This window comes from Pan troglodytes, chromosome 19 (genome assembly GCF_028858775.2).
Source record: "Pan troglodytes isolate AG18354 chromosome 19, NHGRI_mPanTro3-v2.0_pri, whole genome shotgun sequence".
NCBI classification, from domain to species: domain Eukaryota; kingdom Metazoa; phylum Chordata; class Mammalia; order Primates; family Hominidae; genus Pan; species Pan troglodytes.
In genome coordinates, this window is record NC_072417.2 from 36007585 (window position 1) to 36030047 (window position 22463).

At 49.6% G+C, this 22463-nt stretch overlaps 1 long non-coding RNA gene across 1 annotated transcript; it reads left to right on the forward strand.

The window, feature by feature from the left end:
• The first annotated feature begins 1842 nt into the window (after positions 1-1842).
• Positions 1843-7811, forward strand: LOC129137529 (uncharacterized). The gene is made up of 3 exons (XR_008540161.1): positions 1843-2025; positions 2681-3586; positions 7542-7811. It is a non-coding gene; the product is annotated as an uncharacterized LOC129137529 (long non-coding RNA).
• The last annotated feature ends 14652 nt before the right edge of the window (positions 7812-22463 follow it).

Sequence of the window (22463 nt, forward strand, 5' to 3'; positions counted from 1 at the left end):
AGCCTCCTGAGTAGCTGGGACTACAGGCGCCCACCACCGCGCCCAGCTAATTTTTTGTATTTTTAGTAGAGACGGGGTTTCACCATGTTAGTCAGATGGTCTCAATCTCCTGACCTCGTGATCTGCCCACCTCAGCCTCACAAAGTGCTGGGATTACAGGTGTGAGCCACCATGCCCGGCCCACACTGGCATTCTTTTGGTACCAAGCACTGTTCCTACCACAGGGCCTTTGCATTTGCAGTTCCCTCTGTCTGATATGCTCTATCCTTAGAACTTCACTTGGAAAGCTCCTTCTGGTTATTTAGGCTTTTACTCCAATATCACCTTTCCTGGGCATCCCATCCAAACTGAGTTCCCAGCCTATCCCCCACCTGTTACTGTGCATCACACCCTATCACTTTGTTTCAGTTTCTTAGAACTTATCACTATGTCAAATGATCTTGCCGATTCACTGTTTGCTTGTTTATTATCTTTCCCCTGTTTAGAATGAAAGATCCATGCCAGCAAAGACCTTGTCTGTCTTTGAGTCTAGCTCTGTTGCCCAGGCTGGAGTGCAGTGGCGTGGTCTCGGCTCACTGCAACCTCCACCTCTTGGGTTCAAGCGATGGAGAATCGCCTCAGCTTCCTGAGTAGCTGGAATTACAGGCGCCCACCACCACACCCAGCTAATGTTTGTATTTTTAGTAGAGACAGGATTTCACTGTGTTGGCCAGGCTGGTCTTGAACTCCTGACCTCGTGTTCCACCCGCCTTGGCCTCCCAAAGTGCTGGGATTACAAGTATGAGGCACTGTACCTGGCCATCTGTCTTGTTCACTCTGTGTCCAGTGGATCTATGCAAAGACCACGGTGTAAATGCTGTCCCCTGGTGTTGTGAAACAGAGCAGCCCTGACTAACTTCTAGCACCTAGGTAGGCCAGGTACATGGAAAATGCTCAATAAATGGATAAATGGGTAAATGGATGTATGTATGGGTGAATGAGTAGCGGGGTGGGTGGGTGGATGGGTTGGTGTGTGTGTGGATGGATGGATGGAGTCCTTAAGTATAATCCTGCCTGAGAGTAGAAAGATTCTATGGGCTGCAGGCTGGTTGGGGCGGAGATGTATGCTGGAACTAGAACTCCGTATGTTGTCTTCCCTCTATCATTTCCCTCCTCAGGTTGAAAAAAAGAGTTCTAGCTTTGAAATCTCTAATATTTTCAACTATTCATTCCTGTAATCCCATACGACTACCCATCCAATGATGCATTTTTTTGGTTTTTTTTTTTTTTTTGAGACGGAATCTCTCTCACTTTGTTACCCAGGCCAGAGTCCAGTGGCAGGATCTTGGCTCACTGCAACCTCCGCTCCCCCCGAGTTCAAGCAATTCTCTTGCCTCAGCCTGCCAAGAAACTGGGATTACAGGTGCACGCCACCACGGCTGGCTGATTTTTTTTTCTTTGTATTTTGAGTGGAAACAGGGTTTCACCATGTTGGCCAGGCTGGTCTCGAACTCCTGACTTCAAGTAATACACCTGCCTCGGCCTCCCAAAGTGTTGGGATTACAGGTGTGAGCCACCGCGCCTGGCCTCCAATGTTGCATTCTGACCTCACACCTCATCCCACCCTGGCCCAGACAGGCCACTTGCTACTTATGACCTTGCCTTAAAAAGTGTTGAAGAAGTAGCATCCAAGAACTAAAATAATAACTATTATTATAATAGCCAACATCTGCACAGCACCTCAAATATTGCAAGGTGTTATTTGCATAGATTATCTCAACTATGCATCACAATGAACCTGGTGCTATGTTCATTATTATTACATCACAGAGGCTTAATTGGGCCCTTACAGAAGACCTAGTCCAGGGATACTTGGCTCTTGCATGTTAATGTATCAGCCAACACCTCTCCTGTGCACCTATGGCAGACATCATTAATCCATCAAGGCACTCTCCTGTTTAGCCCAGTCCCAGCTTCAGAGCTCTTCTCAGTATTGTGACCCAGACAGCGGCTACCCATCAACCAGACTGCCACACAGGACAGAAAGTATTTTCCCATTGGGCTAGTCCATGTCCTTCATTTTGTATGTATGGGAAATGGGGCCTAGAGATGCTACCCAGTGAATTAGTGACAAAGCCAGGGCTTTCTCTTTCAGAACCCTGGACTCTTGGTCCATGTCAGAGGTCTTTCAACTCACCCCTGAATGTGGTTCAAGATGATTGGAATTCTGATATAACTGGGCATTGGAGCTTTTAAAGGTCCCCAGGAGACCCTAATGTGCAAACACGGTTGAAAACTGAGGCTTTCTCCTTCTATTAACAATGTTGACCATATTTTCCTGACGTTAAGAATCATCCAGGGCCACTCATTAAATACAATGTACATTTGTAAATGTATAGACCTAAATACAAGGTACATTTGTAAATGTGCAGACCTCTCCCCTGAAAAATCTGAGTCAGAAGGTCTAGACTGGAGCCCACGAAGCTGCAATGTCATAAACATCCCAGGTGATTCTGATCATCAGGGAAGTTGGGCAATACAGTTCCAAACAGGCCCAGCTGGGACTCTCTGCAAAACCCAAGAATAAGGGCAATCAGCTACTACTGAGTACTGGAAGGCAAGGATGATCTGGGCTTTATCTTTTTAAATAGCTGCAAAGACTCGTGTCCATTTACCAAGCAGTTGCCTTTTCTTTTTTCAGTCTAGATTATTACATAATCCATCTTGAGAATTTAGAAGAATAATATCGCCCTCGTGCCTGGCTTATATAGAAAAAGGGACAGCAAGAAGACAGATAAAGTGGAGCACAGAAAGAAGGATGAAATGAAAATTATTTGTCTATTTTAGACAAGCAATTTTCTCTAATGTTCTGTTCTCTTGTTTGGTTGTTCTAGTGAGAGCTCAAGGACCTTTTAAGGTGGAACGAATCTGGGGGTTGTTCTGGGGGAGGCAGTTAGCCTTGGGTAGCTGGAAATATGGGTAGGAAAAGCTGGGAACAGAGCCCAGGAGGAACCAAGTGTCCAATGCCAACACCTGGGCCCAGAGGCCCCACTGCACACCCCACCTGGCCCTGGAAGGGAGAGGACAGATAAAATTCGGAGATTTCATCATGTCAGACGTGGAGTTGGGTTCTTTTCACCTGCATGAAAATACTGCAAAGTACTCATAATGTCTCCATTTTACAGATGAGCAAACTGAGGCTCAGAGAAATTATACTGTCTTTGGCTTCATCTAGGGACTTCTCATTCTAGAAGGAAAAAAACACAATTTAATCCAAAACTCTCAAAACTACCAAGAAGAGCCAGGTGCACAGGAACACTGGGGTGAGAATATGCTTGGCATTTTAAAAATGGAAACTAGAGTCATTTTTTTCATGCATGCATATTAATGGACAGAAGCTGCCTAGAAAATTGTAAATAGCAGATTCACCACTGAAATTTATTTGCCCTTGAGTTAATGCTAAAGTAGGTGACAAATCCAAAGCATGAAAAGAAATGGGTCTGGATTTAAGAGGGGGCCAGGAATATGCACCAAAAGCCTTAAAAATGTGCACAACCTCTGGCCAAGCAATTTCACCTCTAGGAATTTCTCCTCCCGAAATAGCTGGGTAAGTGGGCAAAGAAGTCTTTACAAGGCAACATTGTTTATGGCTTTGAAAAACTGGAAACAACATAGTTGTCCAACAATTGACTTAATAAATATAGCATATTCATACCGGCAAATACCACATAACCATGAAAAATGATGTTAGGTCTGCTGACACAGAAAGCAGTTCATCACACATTTGCTGTGTGAGAAAAGCCTGCATTGGAGAAGTATGGGTGATATGATCATGGCTGTGTTAAAAAGAAATAAACAATATTCCAGTAGTGATCAATTATCAGATATCAGATTATTAGAAATAGATCAGATATATAGCAAGACTTCAGCAGTGGCTTAGCAGATTATTATTTCTATATAGATATAAGTAGGATGAGAGATCACTTCTGTTTGTTGCTTTTTTTTTTTTCCTTCAGGGAACATGTGTCACTTGAGTAATTAAATAAAAGCTTAAAAAGTCTTTCAAAGGAAAATGTTCCCAAGATCCTGCAAAACTGACTGTTGTCAGTGGTTTCTCCAGAAAGAAACTGCTGAACTGGGCCACGGGAAGGGGGCTTGCTTACACCACTGGTGAAAGGGAGGCAGAGGACAAACAAACCTGGAGGATGAGAAGGGGCTGGGGATGTCAATAGCAGGGATCCAGGCCAGAAAATGATCAGGGAGGCATGGGGGCTCATATACAACCATTACCCACCTCCCTCCCACAGCCAGGTTACAAGCCACATGGGCATGGTAGGTCCTGCCCTGGATGCTGGTCCCTGGCCGACTCATGGCAGGTGGAGTTCGGCACCTTCCATACCCCATCCCTAGCACGTACAGTAAGTCCTCAGTTAACGTCCTCAATAGGTTCTTGGAAACTGTGACCTTGAACAAAATGATGTATAATGAAATCAATTATTAGGGAAATGACACGGGACGAAACGACATCATTGAGAACCTGCTGTATGTCATTTTGCTTAAAGTTGCAGTTTCCAAGAGCCCATCGAGAGGACGTTAAGTGAGGACTTTCTGCACGTGGATCTATGGGGGCTGAGAGGCCTCTCGGTAAGAAATCGGAAACCTTGAACCACATCCACAGCTGGGGACATTCCTACTGAGAATGTCTGACCACCTTGGAGAGGGTGGGGTGGGTGGAGAATGGGGGTTCCTGCGAAGAAGTGAGGAGGTAAGGGACATTCAGCATAGGGGGCTCCGCTCAGAAACCAGCCTGGGTGCTGTTGGTGAGGGTGGTCCCGTTGTCTGTAGTTGTTGTTCTTTCAGGCAGAGAACAAAATCCTAAATCATGGGGCCGCTGGCTCTAGCCGGGCAGTGGGTCTGCGTTCAGGGGACAGCGTGTGTTTGTGTGTGTGTGTCTGTGTGTGTGCAAGCACGTGTGTGTGGGCGCATATGCACTCGCATGTATGTGTAACACTCAGGACCCAGAAAAAGGCCAAGCTACTGCTACCACTGTCCCTTAAAGATTGCAAATGCCGGCCAGGTGTGGTGGCTTATGCCTGTAATCCCAGCACTTTGGGAGGCTGAGGCGGGTGAATCCTGAGGTCAAGAGATTGAGACCATCCTGGCCAACATGGTGAAACTCCGTCTCTACTGAAAAAAGAAAAAAATTAGCCCAGCGTGGTGGCACATGCCTATAGTCCCAGCTACTCGGGAGGCTGAGGCAGGAGAATTGCTTGAACCTAAGAGGTGGAGGTTTCAGTGAGCCGAGATTGCACCACTGCACTCCAGCCAGGGTGACAGAGTGAGAATCCATCTCAAAAAGAAAAAAAAAAGGCCGGGTGCAGTGGCTCACACTTGTAATCCCAGCACTTTGGGAGGCTGAGGTGGGGGGATCACCTGAGGTCAGGAGATCTAGACGAGCCTAGCCAACATGGTGAAACCCTGTCTCTAATAAAAACACAAAAATTAGCCGGGCATGGTGGTGCGCACCTGTAGTCCCAGCTACTCGGGAGGCTGAGTCAGGAGAATAGCTTGAACCCAGGAGGTGGATGTTGCAGTGAGCTGAGATCACGTCACTGCAATCCAGCCTGGGCGACAGAGCAAGACTCCTTCTCAAAAAAAAAAAAAAAAAAAAAAAAAAAAAAAAAAAAAAAGGCTGGGCGCTGTGGCTCACGCCTGTAACCCCAGCACTTTGGGAGGCCGAGGCAGGTGGATCACAAGGTCAGGAGATCAAGACCATCCTGGCTAACATGGTGAAACCCTGTCTCTACTGAAAAATACAAAAAATTAGCTGGGTGTGGTGGCGGGCACCTGTAGTCCCAGCTACTCAGGAGGCTGAGGCAGGAGAATGGCGTGAACCCAGGAGGCAGAGCTTGCAGTGAGCCAAGATTGCGCCACTGCACTCCAGCCTGGGCGACAGAGCGAGACTCCTCAAAAAAAAAAGATTGCAAACACTAGTTGCTAGGGTGATCAGGCAGCGACCCACAGACTTTGGTGGCCCTTGCAGAAGCCCATGTGGAAAGTGAGGCCAACAGAGGTAGCTGTGTCTCAGGGTCACCAAAGAAGCGGCACTGACTGGGCAGAAGGGGCAGAGGAGGCCAGGCAGGTGGCCTGAGATGAGCAGGAGTGGTGTCTGTCCTACCCTTGAGCCAGCCACTTTCTATTCTTGAGCCATCCAGTGTCCAATCACTGCTGTCATAAACAACTGTAAGTTTCATAACTTAATACAACACACGTTTACTCTCTTGGTTCCGGAGAAGAAGTCCTCATGTCAAGGTGCTGGCGGTGCTGTGTTCCTTGTGGACACTCTAGGGGAGAATCTGTTTCCTTGCCTTTTCCAGCTTCTAGAAGCCACCTGCCGCCTTGGCTCCTGGCCCTTCCCTTGCATCTCGCTGACCCTTGCCTTCTCTCCCTCTGCTTCTGCCACCATGTCACTGCCTCTGACTCCGACCCTCCTGCCTCCCTCTTATAAAGGCCCTGGGAGCAGAAGTAGGGGCCTAGGGTGAGCAGGCTTTGGTCATTAATATTAACTGGTCATTCAAACTCACAGATTAGTGAAGCTTAAGAATGCTTAGGGTTCGATACCAATGGGGAAACTGAGGCCCAAGGGGAGTTAGGGATCTGTCCAAGGCTGCAGGGCTAGTTTTCCAGCTTTCCTCCGTGCTGCCTGTCTGTTAAACTCAACTGACATTAGAAAAAGAGGAATATTGTTGTTGTCTGTGGTTGCTGTTCTTTAAGGCAGAGAACAAAATCCACCAGATTATTTTTCAGGGTTTGCTTTGCAAGTGAAGGCCCCAGAGCCCCCGAGTGTCATTAGTGCAGGAACTTGCTGTGCCTCTGGGCTCTTTGAAAGGTTCTTGCCTTGCTGGGGCCTCCATCCAGGGAACATGGAGGACTGGAGTGGGGTAGGGAGGGTGGACTGGGGCCAGAGGCACCCAGTGCTGCCACGTAGAGCAGTGGCAAACAATCGGTCCTCTGAGGCTGCCTGGCGGCTGTTGGTCACCCTTTGGCTATTTTTTTTTTTTTTTTTGAGACGGAGTCTCACTCTGTGGCTCAGGCTGGAGTGCAACAGTGTGATCTCAGCTCACTACAACCTCGCCTCCCAGACTCAAGCGATCCTCCCGCCTCAGCCTCCCAAGTAGCTGGGATTACAAGCGTGTGCCACCACGCCCGCCCAGCAATTTTTGTATTCTCAGTAGAGACGGGGTTTCATCATGTTGGCCAGGCTGGTCTCCAACTCTTGACCTCAAGTGATTCACCCGCCTCGGTCTCCCAGAGTGCTGGGATTACAGGTGTGAGCCACCCTGCCCAACCACCCTTCGGCTATTTCCACAGGAAGGAATGTTGTCCTCTGGCCTCGATTGGGGGTGGGTTCTGGGGGTGAAAGGAAAGCACTTGGAACCTACCCACTAAGAAAAAATTTCTCACAAGATCATTGACATTTTGCAGAAGTGACATGTGTGCATGTTTGGGTGGTGAGTGGAAGTGGGGAGGGGATTAATGCTTAAATTTGTTTTTCTTTCTAGAGCCAGCCAATTTCTCGCCGACATCAGAACACCTGGGTTTTAGTCCTGCCACTGGTTCTCTCCCAGTATGACTCTCAGTGAGTCTTGTGACTCCTCTGGGCCTCAGTTTACCCATCTGTAGAATCAAATGGCAAAATGGGCCGGGTGTGGTGGTTCACGCCTGTAACCCCAGCACTTTGGGAGGCTGCGTCACGTGGATCACCTGAGGACGGGACTTCAAGACCAGCCAGGCCAACATGGCGAAACTCCATCTCTAAAATACAAAATACCCTGACTAAAAATACAAAAATTAGCTAGGTGTGCTGGTGTACGTTTGTAATCTCAGCTACTCGAGAGGCTGAGGCAGGAGAATCACCTGAACCTGGAGGCGGAGGTTGCCGTGAGCTGAGATTGCGCCACTGCACTCCACCCTGGGTGACAGAGTGACACTCTGTCTCAGAAAAAAGAAAAAAAAGAAAAGAGTGGATAACCTCCGAGGTGCCCTCTGGGATTCCAGGACTCGGCCAGCTCATGCTTGGGTGCTTACCACAACCTCCCTGCTGGGCTCCCACTGCCCTCCTGTGCTCCTGGGGTCTCAAACCCACCTGCTCACTAGAACCAAACCCCCCTGACCACATTTGGGCTTTGCTCTCCGTCATGCTCCCACAACGCCCACCCTGGCGCCTGGCCCTCAGCAGGCCCAGCCCCATGAACTGGTAGGGAACGACTCAAAGCCTCCCAGAAGGAAGAGGTCAGCGAGCCCCCAGCACAGGGACTGGGCAAGGATTCTCTGTGCACCGGAGGGAAGCCCCTCTGTCTGGGTCCGTTCTGCAGGAGAACTGCAGAATCCCAGGAAACCAGTTGTTAAGGAGCCAGCAGCAGCCACTAAGTCAGATAATGAGTACTTGGGTTTTTCCAGCCCTGTTTACCTTGTGTTAAGTACACAAAAATGATGTCATGTGTGGCACAGCGGACGGGGTCTCTCTGGGCCTGGACTCTGGCCTCATCAGGGGCTCTCCCTCTCCTCACACCGGTCACCCCAATCCTCACCAGTATGGGTGGGCCTTGGGGAGGGGGCATCAAGGCCACATCAGAGTTCTCAGTTCTCTCCCAGCCTCCCATTTACTCCACTGCCCCCGCCTCCCCAAGTTCAGCTGCTGTCATCTCTCAGCAGGAGACCACCCCATCCTCAGCTGGCCCTCCTGCCGCCACCCTATCTCCTCCACCTTTACCCCAGCCTGCAAAGCAGCACCCTGCAAAGCAGCACCCTGCCTGAGACCCTTGACTGACTCTAATTTTGCGCTCAGAAGAAAGCTTGGCCTGCCCTGAGGCCCTCGAGATCTGCCCCCCATCTCCTGCCTTGGAATACTTCCCCCACACCCTGCGACTCCACGCTTTACCCCCTCCACCCTCTGGAGCTCCTTGCACATTCTCGAAGCTTTACCTCCCCTCCTTGAGATCTTCATCCCTCGGGACCCCTTTTCTGCTCACACTGACTGTACTCCTACTCATCCTCCCTTCCTCAGGGGAGCCCTTCAGAGCCAACCCCTCCCCTACCACGTTCCCTCCTGTGCTCCCTCAGGGGGTCCTGCCCACAAAAGGAAAGCCACTGACATGTAGAGACTGCCAGACCTGCAAACTTCGCAAGACTCAGGAAGGGCCCTGGGGTTTGCTAATTACCTTAGGAAGAGATGTGGTGGGGTAGGAAGGAAGGGTGAGAACTTTGGTTGGGGAGGTAGGGAAGGCTTCCTGTAGGAGGAGGTGAAGGGGATGAGCCAAGGACTGCAGAAGAGGCCAGAAGGGGCCCTCTGGAGCTCCAGGCAGGGAGACCTCATCTTGTATCAACCCCAATTGCCTCCCCCACCTCCTTCTTCCCTCCCATTCTGCCTGGCTTTGGAACAATGGCCTGAGCCTTTCAGTAAAGGCTCACCAGGTGCTCCCAGCTTCCTCAGGGTCAGTGAGGATGGGCGAACACGGCCAGGTGGGGTGAGAGGGGTAACCTGCCCCTTGGTAGCAGCACACATGGTAGACCAGCGGGCAGTCACAGGAGGGCAGATCTGCAATATCCACTGTGGCCCCAGGCTGGTCTCCTCTGAACTGGCCCCAGCGGACTCAGTCGGAAAGGCCTCCTGTTCAGGAAATTGGTTCTCACCTGACATGAGGACTGAAGGCCTGGGGTTCCCCGTCAGGCAGCCTCTCGGGAAGAAGTGTCCCCCCATCCTCATTCTTTGAGTACCTGCCCCTTGTGCAGACCCAATGCAGCAGAGCACCCAGCAGAGCATCCAGTAGGGCTGCTGCCTGCAAGAGGCCACGTCTGAGGATGGGGAGACTCTGCGGGCCCGTGGGGTAGGTAGTCTACTGAGCACTTGCTTGGTGCCGAGCTCCATCCAAGCTGGGGTCTAGGGTCACAGGAGGAGCAAGACTCCCTTCCTGACCTCCAGGGACACCTTGTCCAGGGCAGGAAACAAACACAAGAATCCTTCATGCTTCATGCACACTCAACTGAGGACAGAGGTCAACCATGTAGACGGGCACTCCAACAGAGATGGCAACAGATTCACAACGGCCAAAGCCATCTCAGTTCCCCTCACAGCTCCTCTGTGACGGGAAGGTAGATGACATTTTACAACACTTATGCATAGAGGGCACATTTGTGCACACACCCAAAGCCAGGCAAGTGCCTTAACCACTCTCGACCTCAGTTTTGACTTTTGCTAAATGGGCTTATGTTGTGTAGCTGTTGTGAGACTGGATGCAGGAATGGACGTGACAGGGCTCACCTCTCAGTAGGTATCCAGTGTTAGCTTCCTAAGCACAAGCAGCCGTCTTGGTGTGGGGCAAGATGGCAGGTGGGGACAGGGGTCTCTGACAGATGAAGTTGGGACCCCAATGCAGGAAGAGTGGGGTGAGTTGTCTGGGGCCAAACTTCAGGATGCCAGGCTCTGGGCACTGCCTTTACCTTACCTCTTCCCCCTGCAGGGTCAGGGAGGTCCCCATCCTGCCCTCCCTTCTAGGCTCATGACAGACCAAGCCACCCCATGTCCACCACCCTGTTGCTCAGTTGATGGGTCATGAAGCCACATGAGCTCATTGTTCCGGCCTGTCCCAGCCTTGACCATTCTGCAGTGGAAGAGCTGGTCCTAACCTGGAAATCCCCCCCAGCAGGCAGAGGGAGCAGCGCCATGCCTCCCTCATCGTAGCTCCTGACTCGCTGGCAGTGGCAGCCACTTCCTCTGGCCAGGCTGGGCCAGCAGTTGCGCTGCCTATAAATAGAAGAGTGAGATTCCTCGTGGCCCAGTGAATGGCACTGACATCCTGCCTCCGCCTGACTGAGCCCTGAGTCACAGGCCCCTGCCGGAGGCCCTGCTGCTCTGGGCAGACCAGGCCTGCACCACTGACAAGGCCTAGGAGGAAGCATTAGGGCAGTCAAGAGTCCCTGGGGAGGCTGACTGAGGCTTAAAGAAACGGGGCTGGCATTTCCTCCCGGCAAGGCTGGCCAGGGCCCTGCACTCAGGCTGGCTGGTGAAGAAGCGTGCTGGGGGGCCGCGTGCATGCAGGCACGGTGTCAAGGTGGCCGGCCCCAGGAAACACAGCAGCCTCTACACTCCCTTCCAACAGTGCAATGGAAGGGGGGCGTTTCCCAAAAGCCTCATCTGTGCTCATGGCACCCTCATTCTGCCTTTGCTCATTTAAAAGCCAAAACCAAACCCACACAGAGATAGGCACACCCACAGGAGCTCAGAAAATTGGTGGGAAGGCTGGAAAAACAGGCCTAGGCAAGGGCAGGAACCAAGACAGCTCCTGAGGGCCAAACGGCGGGAAGGGCAAGCGCATAGATTGGGGGTGGGGAGCAGGAATGCGTGGCAGGAGGCGGCCGGGAGACTCTGACTGTCCTTGTCCTTCTGCCCATGAATTAGAGGAGTGGACAATCTTACTGGCTAGGTGGGTCACATGTCCACCCTATGGCAGGGCAGGGCAGAGGGAGCCTGGTAGACTCTGTCCAGCAGAGAAGAGGCAGTTCCTCCCCAAAAGAAACTAAAGGCCTGTGAGGAAGGGGAGTTGGGTGGTCCAGGCTCAGCAGATGCCCACCATCCATGCTCTGCTCTGAGAGGGCCATCAGACACCCACCTATCCAGCAGGCTCTCCCCACCGGCCCTCATTATTCCCCACTCCCGCCCTAGCTGCCTCGCACTCTAGCTTTTGGGATGTGTTTTATTTTGTTTTCTTGTTTCTTTCTCCTCCACTGGATCCACTGGATTCCACGCTCCATGAGGACGAGGACCAGGTCAGGATGTGTTCACCTTTCCCTGTGCAACTGGCACGTATTAAATGAATGAATGAACAGCCTGCATGTGTGGGGCACACACACTCATGAGCACACCCCTTACATGCACTCCTCACACACACTCACTCCATAGGCACACTCTCCCCTCCATGGTGTTCTCATCTAGTTTAAGAAGTGTGCATAGCGGCTCATGCCTGCAATCCCAGCACTTTGGGAGGCTGAGGCAGATGGATTGCTTGAGCCCAGAAGTTTGAGACCAGCTTGGACAACATAGTGAGACCCCCATCTCTACAAAAAATACAAAAAATTAGCCAGGTGTGGTGGTGTTTGCCTGTGGTCCCAGCTACATGAGAGGATCACTTGAACCTGGAAGGCTAAGGCTATAGCAAACTATGATTTTGCCACTGCACTCCAGCAGCCCAGGTGACAGAGGGAAACCCTGTCTCAAAAACAAAATAAAACAAAACAAACATGAGGAGCCCACTCTCTCACTGTCACCTCTAAATCTCTCCCCAAATCCCAGCTGTGCGATTGCATTCTCTGCAGTCCTGAGCCATGAGGAGTGAGACATTCTCCTGATTCACACCCAGGCGTTGGTGATTTCTCAGTCCAGAGGGACTGGGGTGGAAAAACCTGCTCTTGCTCAGGAGGAGGGGAAGTAAGTTTCTGCCCCATTTAAAAAGCCTCACTGGGCCAGACGTGGGGCCAGCACTTTGGAAGGCCAAGGTGGGTGGATCACCTGAGGTCAGGAGTTCAAGACCATCCTGGCTAACATGGTGAAACCCCGTCTCTACTACAAATATAAAAATTAGTGGGGTGTGGTGGCATGCACCTGTAATCCCAGCTACTCGAGAGGATGAGGCAGGAGAATAATTTGAACCCAGGAGGCAGAGGTTGCAGTGAGCTGAGATCATGCCACTGCACTCTAGCCTAAGTGACAGAGCAAGACTCCATCTCAAAAACAAACAACAAAACAAACAAACAACAAACAGCCTCGCTGGTTCCCTGTTATCTACAAGTTGAAGCCCTACCTCCACTGCATGGCTTCTCAGCCCAGGCCAAACCTTGGGGCCACAGGGAATTTCTGCACTTCTCCAAATACCCCATGTTCTTTCCCATCTCCATGCCCGCATGCAAGCTGATCCTTCCACCTAGAATGTGTTTCGCTCCCCTCCCCTGGTCCCCATTGCTTGCTCACCTTGCAAACTCCTAGTTATACTTCAAGACCCATCCAGATTTCATCCCCTTGCAAGACTATGAGCAACAGTAATGGTTCCTACTCCTCCCTTACCCAATTTGTCCTAAATGCTCAAGAAGCACAGAGATACAGAACTGTGGGCTTGGCAAGGCCCTTAAAGACCCACAGTGGTCTGCAAGCCCAGGGTGGTTGGAAATGTGTAGGGTATTTTTTGGTTGCCACAGTGACAGGGACTGCTGCTGGCATTTAATGGACTGGGGACCAGGAATGCTCACTAGGAAGAACTGTCCCTCCCAAAGGGCCAATAGCACCCTATTGAGAAATACTGAGCTGCCTCCTCTTGAATGGGGAACCCATGGCCAGGGAGGGGAGACGTCTCGCCAAGGTCACACAGCACCAAGGTGGCTGGTACTCACTCCCTTCATGGAGCACTCCTGGGCGGTGGGCCTGACAGTGGCCCTCTGACCCTCCAGGTCCTTAGATCCTGGCCTGGTGCTGGCCATGCTACCAGCGCCAAGGATGTCATGAGAAATGTGTCTGGGAATGCCCCTACAGCTCTCACCAGCTGCTGCACCTTCCCCACCCATGCTGGAGGCCAGATGGCCTGGCGTAGGCGAGGATGTGCCTGGAATGTGGAGCCAGCCTGCCCGGGGAGGGGAGAGCCTGGCTTGTGGCTCACACATAGTTACCAGAGTGAGGGCCAGAGTTCTACAATTACAGTGTCTGGTTCCATGAGCTTATCCAAACACAAAGATCTGAGCCTGGCACTAGTAAGCACAACACTCCAGGGCCCAGCCTGGCCAAGGCCGGTGGGGAGAGAGAGGCGAGGCCTGGTGTGCCCAAAGTCATGCCCTCACCCCTGCTCCCAGATGGCATGGCTAGCCATCCGCAGAACTCCCACCCTCAGGCCCTTACGATGGGCTAGAAACTGAAAATTATACACACACACACAAAGAGACAATGGTATAACAAACCCTGATATACCCACCACTCAGCTGTGACAATCATCGAACTATGACCCATCCTGCCTCATCCAGACCCACCCACCTTCCCATTCACATCCCTCCTCGCTGTGTGTGTGTGTATGTGTGTGTTTTGAGATGAAGTCTCACTCTGTCACCCAGGCTGGAGTGCAGTGGTGTAATCTCAGCTCACTGCAACCTCTGCCTCCTGGGTTCAAGTGATTCTCCTGCCTCAGCCTCCTGAGTAGCTGGGACTACAGGTGCACACCACTGCACATCCCGCTAATTTTTGTATGTTTAGTAGAGACGGGGTTTTCCCATGTTGGCCAGGCTGGTCTCAAACTCCTGACCTCAAGTGATCCACCCACCTCCGCCTCCCAAAGTGCTGGGATTCCAGGTGTGAACCACTGCACTCGGCCAGTTTTGAAGCAAATCTCAGGCAGGACATCATTTCATCCATAAATATTTCAGGGTATATCTTCAAAAGAACTCTTCCTTCCAAAAAACAGAGCGCCATAATCACAACAAACAAATTAACAATAGTTGCTATTGTTATCAAAGAGCAGGTCAATGTTCCAATTTGTAATTGTCACACAGTTGCTTTTTGACAGTTTGTTTAGATTTTGATCCAAATGAGGTCTACACATTACAGTTGTCAGTATATTTTCTGAGTGTTTTTGGGTCTAGAGGTTTTGCTTTGTTTTGTTTTTGAGACAGAGTTTTGCTCTTGTTGCCCAGGCTGGAGTGCATTGGTGCGATCTTGGCTCACTGCAACCTCTGCCTTCCAGGTTCAAGCGATTCTCCTGCCTCAGTCTCCTGAGTAGCTGGGATTACAGGCACCCACCACCACGGCCAGCTAATTTTTGTATTTTTAGTAGAGACGGGGTTTCACCATGTTGGCCAGGCTGGTCTCGAGCTCCTGACCTCAGGTGATCCACCCACCTTGGCCTCCCAAAGTGCTGGGATTACAGGTGTGAGCTGCCACACCCAGCAAGGTTTTTGTTTTGTTTTTGCTTGCAATTTATTTACTGGAGGAAACGAGTTGTTTGTCTTGTGGTATTTTCCTCCATCTGGGTTTTGTGGATTGCTCCCCTGTGGTGTAGTTCAACATGTTCCTCTATCCTCTGTTTTTCCTAAAAGTTGGCAGTTGGAAGTAGAGGCTTGATCAGATTCAAGTTTTATATATATATATACACACACACACACACACACACACACACACACACACACACACAAGACCATGTCCTTAGATGGCATCGAATTCTTCTATTAGGAGGCACATAATGTCCAATTATTTGTTCCTGATGTTAGCAGCCATTGAAGCTTCAAGCAATTAATTCATTAAGGACTTCAGAATGACATTATATTTCAATCATTCAGCATTTATTAGCTGGAATCCATCTATAAAAGAGACTTCCTCTCCTCTATGATTTGGTTACATAGTGATTCTGTTTGAAAGGGACTTTTGTAGTTGATCAGCTCTCTCAAAGGACTGCTAGGGTAAGTGGGCCAGAGAGGGCAAGTCCCTCACTAAAGGACACACAGCAAATTGGGAGCAGGGCTAGAACTCAAACCCAGGTCTGCTGCTTCATGCGCAGCACTGATCTGGAGGCTGCACGGTGGAGCAGGAATCAGGCCTGGACTTGAATCTAGGACCTGCCATTTATGACCAGTGGCCTTTGGGCAAATCTTTCAGCCCTGATGCTTCTCTGTAAATGTAGGGATAATCCCATCTCCTTGACACAGCCCCAGGTTCACCAAGGTTAGTTTCCTCTTTGTAAGAGGGACTTGGAGAAGCCCAGTCTGACCTCCCAATGTGAGGTCCATTCACCAAGTCAACCCTCAGGTTCACAGCCTTTCCCTCTTACTTTCTATGGCTGCTTCCGGACCTGCCTAAGGGCCCTCCCAGGAGCATGGCCCTGGCCAAGGAGAGAGACTATTTCTCAGAAAGCACAGGCCTCTCCCAGCAAATGGTGAGCTCAGAACCAGCTACATATTTTATGGGGCCTTTTGTTCAAAATTATTAAGAATTTCAACATGGTGAAAGCATAAACAAAGCACAGAACCCTTTTAGTGGTGGGCTCTGTTGTGACTGCGTGAGTGGCAGGCCCACAGAGGTGGCCTGGGGTGAGTTCTGTCCCCGCTTGTGTTTGAAGGCATGTGGGCACACCTCATTCGACTCAACAAAACTTGAGTGTAGAAGTCAGGACACATTGGCCATAACCAACACAAACCCAAATCAAACTAGCTTTGGCTAAAAGAGTTTACAGTAAACAGTGTTTCATAATCATAGTCCTGTAAATGTTGTTTCTTGGGAATCTTTTGAGTCGACCTGTTGACAAAGCTATAAACATTTATTGTGGAAGGCTGGGCGTGGTGGCTCATCCCTGTAATCCCAGTGCTTTGGAAGGCTGAGGCAAGAGGATAGCTTGCATAGTAAAATCCCAGTCTCTACAGAAAATTAAAAAGCTAGCAGGCGTGGTGGTGAACACCTGTAGTCTCAGTTACTAGGGGAGCTAAGATGGGAGGATTGCTTGAGCCTGGGAGGTCAAGGCTGCAGTGAGCTATGACTGCACCACTGCACTCCAGCCTGGGAGACAGAGCAACACCCTGTCCCAAAAAAATAAATAAATAAAATAATAATAAATAAAATAAGCAGTCCGGGTGCAGTGGCTCACACCTGTAATCCTAGCACTTTGGGAGGATGATGTGGGTGGATCACTTGAGCCCAGGAGTTCAAGACTAGCCTGGGCAACATAGGGAGACCCAATCTCTACAAAAAATACAAAAATCAGCCACACATGGTGGTGCATGACTGTCATCTCAGCTACTCAGGAGGCTGAGATGAGAGGATCGCTTGAGCCCAGGCTAGCAGTGAGCCAAGATCATACCACTGCACTCAAGCCTGGGTGACAGAACAAGACCCTGTATCAATCAATCAATCAATCAATCAAACATTGTGGAGAAGAGAATGTGAATGTCAATAACACAGACAATACAAAAATTATACCTGACAGCCGGGCGTCGTGGCTCACGCCTGTAATCCCAGCACTTTGGGAGGCTGAAGCGGGGGCAGATCATGAGGTCAGGAGATCGAGACCATCCTGGCTAACAGTGAAACCCCATCTCTACTAAAAATACAAAAACAAAATTAACCACACATCCCAACTCCCTGTAAGAGCTCCCGGTTGCAGCCATCTCCACAGCTGTCATACTTTTACCTTGGTGGTACAAGGTACAAGTGGTGTACAGTGGTAGGCGCCTGTAGTCCCAGCTACTTGGGAGACTAAGGCGGGAGAATGGTGTGAACCTGGGAGGTGAAAGTTGCAGTAAGCCGAGATCACACCACTGCACTCCAAGCCTGGGCGACAGAGCGAGACTCCATCTCAAAAAAAAAAAAAAAAAATTATAGCTGGCAAAGATGGGGTGTGAATAAGCAGAGAAAATGGTAAGGGCATCCATATTTATTCTTATTCTAAAAAGGGTGGGAAGACAAAAAATACTGTCTAAAGTTGAACCAAAGAAATAGACTTTTTTTTTTTTTTAAGACAGAGTCTCACTCTGCCACCCAGGCTGGAGTGAAGTGGCGCCATCTTGGCTCACTGAAAGCTCTGCCTCCCAGGTTCAAGCGATTCTCCTGCCTCAGCCTCCTGAGTAGCTGGGACTACAGGTGCGTGCCACCACACCCAGCTAATGTTTGTATTTTTTAGTAGAGACAGGACTTCGCCATGTTGGCCAGGCTGGTCTTGAACTCCTGACCTCAAGTGATCCGCCCGCCTCGGCCTCCCAAAGTGCTGGGATTTACAGGTGTGAGCCACTGTGCCCAGCCAGAAATACACTATTAGATATAGGTCATCAGTAGATGACCTACATGTACTATACATTTCAAAGTTGAGGGGGTTAGGAGGGTAAATAAGCTAAATCCTCATGTACCTTACAGAAAAGGTGATGGCTATTGGTCTAAAGTTATAAATCAGGAAATAGGTGTGTAAGCATACGATCTAGTAACTGGGGTAACTACGGAAAAAAATACAAAAGGAAATGTGTGAAATAGCTTGTGTCTGGAGTACAGCTGGGGTAAAGCGGGGAGAACAGGGCAGAAAGCTGGGGATTTTCTTTATAAGCTCTTTTGTGCTATAGGGGCAGCATTCCAAATCCACAAATCCGAAATCCAAAAGGCTCCAAAACCTGAAACATCTTGAGTGCCAACATGATGCGCAAAGGAAACTCATTGGAGCATTTTAAATTTTTGGATTCCGGGTTTGTGATGTTCGGTCCGTAAGTATAATACAAATATTCCAAAATTTAAAAAAATCCAGTATCTGAAACACTTCTACTCCCACACCTTTTGGGTAAGAGATATTCAACGTGTATTTGATTTGTTACTATGCTCTTGTATATTTTGATAATAATAAGGTAAAAAAGGGATGGAGTTTATTGCCTCATATAAGCCAGACACAGAAAGGCAGAGGGGCTAATAATCTCAGCTGACTGTTTCAGGGCCTCATTCTCTCAGGCTCCACCATACAGCCACTGGTAGCTCTAGAATCAGATTTAAAACATTTTTTTTTTGAGATGGAGTTTTGCTCTCGTCACCCAGGCTGGAGTGCAATGGCGCAATCTCAGCTCACTGCAACCTCCGCCTCCTGGGTTCAAGCAATTCTCTTGCCTCAGCCTCCTGAGTAGCTGGAATTACAGGGCCCGCCACCACACCCGGCTAATTTTTGTATTTTTAGTGGTGACAGGGTTTCACCATGTTGGCCAGGCTGGTCTCAAACTCTTGACCTCGGGTGATCTGCCTTGGCCTCCCAAAGTACTGGGATTGCAGGCGTGAGTAACCGTGCCTGGCTGGAGTCAGATTCTTAACAGCTCATGATCCAAGGGGAAAATTCCAAATATTCCAGAAAAGGACTCTGATTGGATCTCATGTCCAGCCCCTGAACCAAACCTGGGCATGATTGGCTCACCAAGATCATGTGACCACTGGGTTACCAGGACGGCTAAAATGCTCCAGGACCAGATAGAGTGATAGGGAAGCAGTTCTCTGAGCAAAGAGAGTGCTACTATTAGAGGAAAGAGAGAACAGATGCTGGGGACAAAAATCAACAGAAGCTCATGACACTGGGACTCTACCATGGGCCTGTCCCTGGTACAAGGTACAAGTATGACAGCTGTGGAGATGACTGCAACCGGGAGCTCTTATAGGGAGTTGGGATGGGAGATGTAGACAAGGAAACAAATCACTGTTATCCAAGGGTGAATGTGGAAAGAGCCACAACATCCACAGGAGGTTCTATGAGAGCTAATGGACAATCAGCCACTGCCCACTGAGACGTCTTATGAATTCCAAGGACCAGACGGTTCCTGCTACAGCACAATTATGGGTTCGGATTCCATTTCTGCTCAGGGAAATTACTTCACTTCTCTGAGCCTATTTCTCCATCAGTATGATGCAACAGTGATTCCAAGTCGGCAGTTGTTATAGATTGGCTTGGGAAGCTGAGAGCTTGGCACGAGGTAGACATCTACCTCCCAGGGTCCCAGGGCCACCCATCCACATTGCCAGCTTTTTCTTCAACACTAGCTAAGGTGCATTAATTTCAATTTAGCTTATAGCCAAAATGTCCTCCTTAGAGTTGTTTCATTATCTGGTCTGTAGGATACTAGAAAATTATCCAAATGCCTAAGATAACCTAACTGCACCAAAATTGTCAGTGTAATCCCCATTAGAACAGGTGCTCCCTGAAGGCAGGCAAAATAGTATTCACGTTTGCATCTTTCTCTAGTACTTAACAAAATGGACACTCATTCATAAAGATTTTTTTAAATCAAATATATGAATAAAGGGATGAATGAGGCCCTAGAAAGGATACTTTCTAGGAAAATTGTGAAATTGTAAAAACAAGAGATCAGTTTGCCAAGATAGACTCCTGGCAGCCCCTCCTCCTGGCTTCGGAGGTCAGCTAAGGATAAGTGGAGAGCAAGTGTGTACCCCGGCATGGGGACTGGGAGGCAGGGCGCACTGGACCAGACAATGGACAATGGGCCCACTGCATTTGTTCATTCAACAGATGTTTACCAATCACCTGCCATCTGCCAGGCACCTGGGATACATCAGCAGCAAAGAGAAAAAAACTCACCCTCTGGGACCTGATATCCCGGGCATGATGTGTGAAGAGCTGCGGTGGCCCCTGAAGGAACCTGGCCTATGCATCCCCGTGGTTGCATCTTCCCACCGATGTGTTTCTAATATTAGTTGCAATAACCACAGCGATCATTCATAGGGAACCTACTGTATTAGTCAGGATCATTTCGGTTTTAAGTCACAGAAACAACTCAAACTGCCTTAAGCAAATAAAAAGGAAAATGTTGATGTCTTCATTCCTAAAATTACCAGAGATTAACTAGCTTCTGGCCTGGCTGGATCCAGGAGCTACAAAGACATCATCGGGACTCTGCGTCCTGTGCTGGCTCTTGGCTCCACTTCCTTCTGACTTCATTCTACTGACTTCATTCTCAAACAGCCGAATAGTAAAAATGGCCTCTGGCAGCTGCAAGCCAATGATCTCAGCAAAGAGCAAGTACCTCTTTCCTGATCGTTCCGGCAAACCTTTGGGGCACTGTTACAGTGCCTGGCCAGACTTAAGTCCCATGCCCAGGCCTGAGCCAATTCTTGGAGTCAAAGCATGGGATGTGGTGATTGAACTTGGATCTGGTGGCAGGCCTGGGAAGGGGGTGTAGAAGACAGCACCATTTACTCAGTAGGGACTGAGACTGGGCCCCAAAACTGGGACTTATTGGAAGACATGGTGAGGCACAGGCAGCCCCAACAATGCCCGCTACACTCATGCACCAGGCACAAACTAAGTCAAGCCCTGCAGAGGTCCTAGGCAGTGAGAACATTCTTAATCCTATTTTTCAGACTGGGAGACCCACTCAGGGAGGCAGAATACCTTGCCAGCATCTCATACCTCAGTGGAGGATCAGGGAGTATGGATTCTTTTATACCAGGCAGAGAGGTTAGTGGGGAGGCCATAGCCTCTGAAATACAGCAGAAGATCAGAGAGTATTTGACTGATTAAATGTAGTGAATGGAGGGGAAGACAGCAAGGGGAATAATCTCTGATGAATTTGGCACCATCCTGGCCCCCTATCGACTCTCCCATCCCCATAGTAATGATACATAAATCACAGATAAAGCTGGTGCAGTGGCTCATGCCTATAATCCCAGCACTTTGGGAGGCCAAGGAAGGAGGTTCACTTGAGCCCAGGAGTTGTAGACCAGCCTGGGCAACACAGAGAGACTTCGCCTCTATTGTTATTTTTAAAAATAATAATAGACCAGCCTGGGCAACACAGAGAGACTTCGTCTCTATTGTTATTTTTAAAAATAATAATAAGACTGGATGCGGTGGCTCATGCTTGTAATCCCAGCACTTTGGGAGGCTGAGGCAGGCAGTTCACTTGAGGTCAGGAGTTCGAGACCAGGCTGGCCAAAATGGGGAAATCCCGTCTCTACTAAAAATACCAAATTAGCTGGATGTGGTGGTGCATGCCTATAATCCCAGCTTCTTGGGAGACTAAGTCAGGAGAATTGCTTGAACTCGGGAGGCGGAGGTTGCAGTGAGCCAAGATGGCGCCACTGCACTCCAGCCTGGGCAACACAGCAAGACTCCATCTCAAAAAAAACCCAATAATAATAAAATAAAAATAAAAAATAAATATATCACAGATAGTTATTCATTTATTCACATTCCCACACATCTATCCTCTGGTTCAATGTTTGCTGAGTAGAGTAGGGCAGATCCTGGAGCCAGGCTGCCTGGGTTCACTAGGAAATATCCTTCGGCAAGGAATTAATTGCTGAAGCTTTAATTTGGAGGTTGAAGCCCCACAGGGCAGGAATGAGGGAACAGAGGAGTGAAGTACGAAATTGATAGGAAGCAGGGCAAGACAATGGATAACCACATTGCTGCCACTTCACAGCAAGCAAACCTTGGCTCCAGGAAGGGAGAGAGAAAGAAGGAATTTACCCTCCCATTTCCTATTGCTCAAAGGTCATCCCATAGAACTCTCTCGCCCCCACCCCACTTCTGGGTTGCATTCTCCAGCCCCTTTAGCAGCCATGTGGGAGCCAGGTCCCACATCCTCCTGGGATGTGGTCTCAGAGAAGTCAGGCTGGAAAAGCAGCTGGTCGGCTTTAGCTGCGGAAACAACTGCGGGGACCCCATGGAGTCCTTCAGCCCTGGCTGTGGCCAAGGCCCAGCAAGCAGCCAACAGTCTGACGGGCGGGGGAGCTGCAGGGATCTGATGAGGCAAGCAAGATGCATGTGACATACCCACATTCCAGCCAGGCCTTAACTTCTCCAAGCCTCAGTTTCCTTGGCTGAAGCATCTGTGAAATGGGCAGCTGGACTAAACTGAGATTGCCAACCTGACATCCTCCAGACCTCTGGGAGGAGTCCGTAATTTGTTGGTGCCAAGCTCATCATCATCAT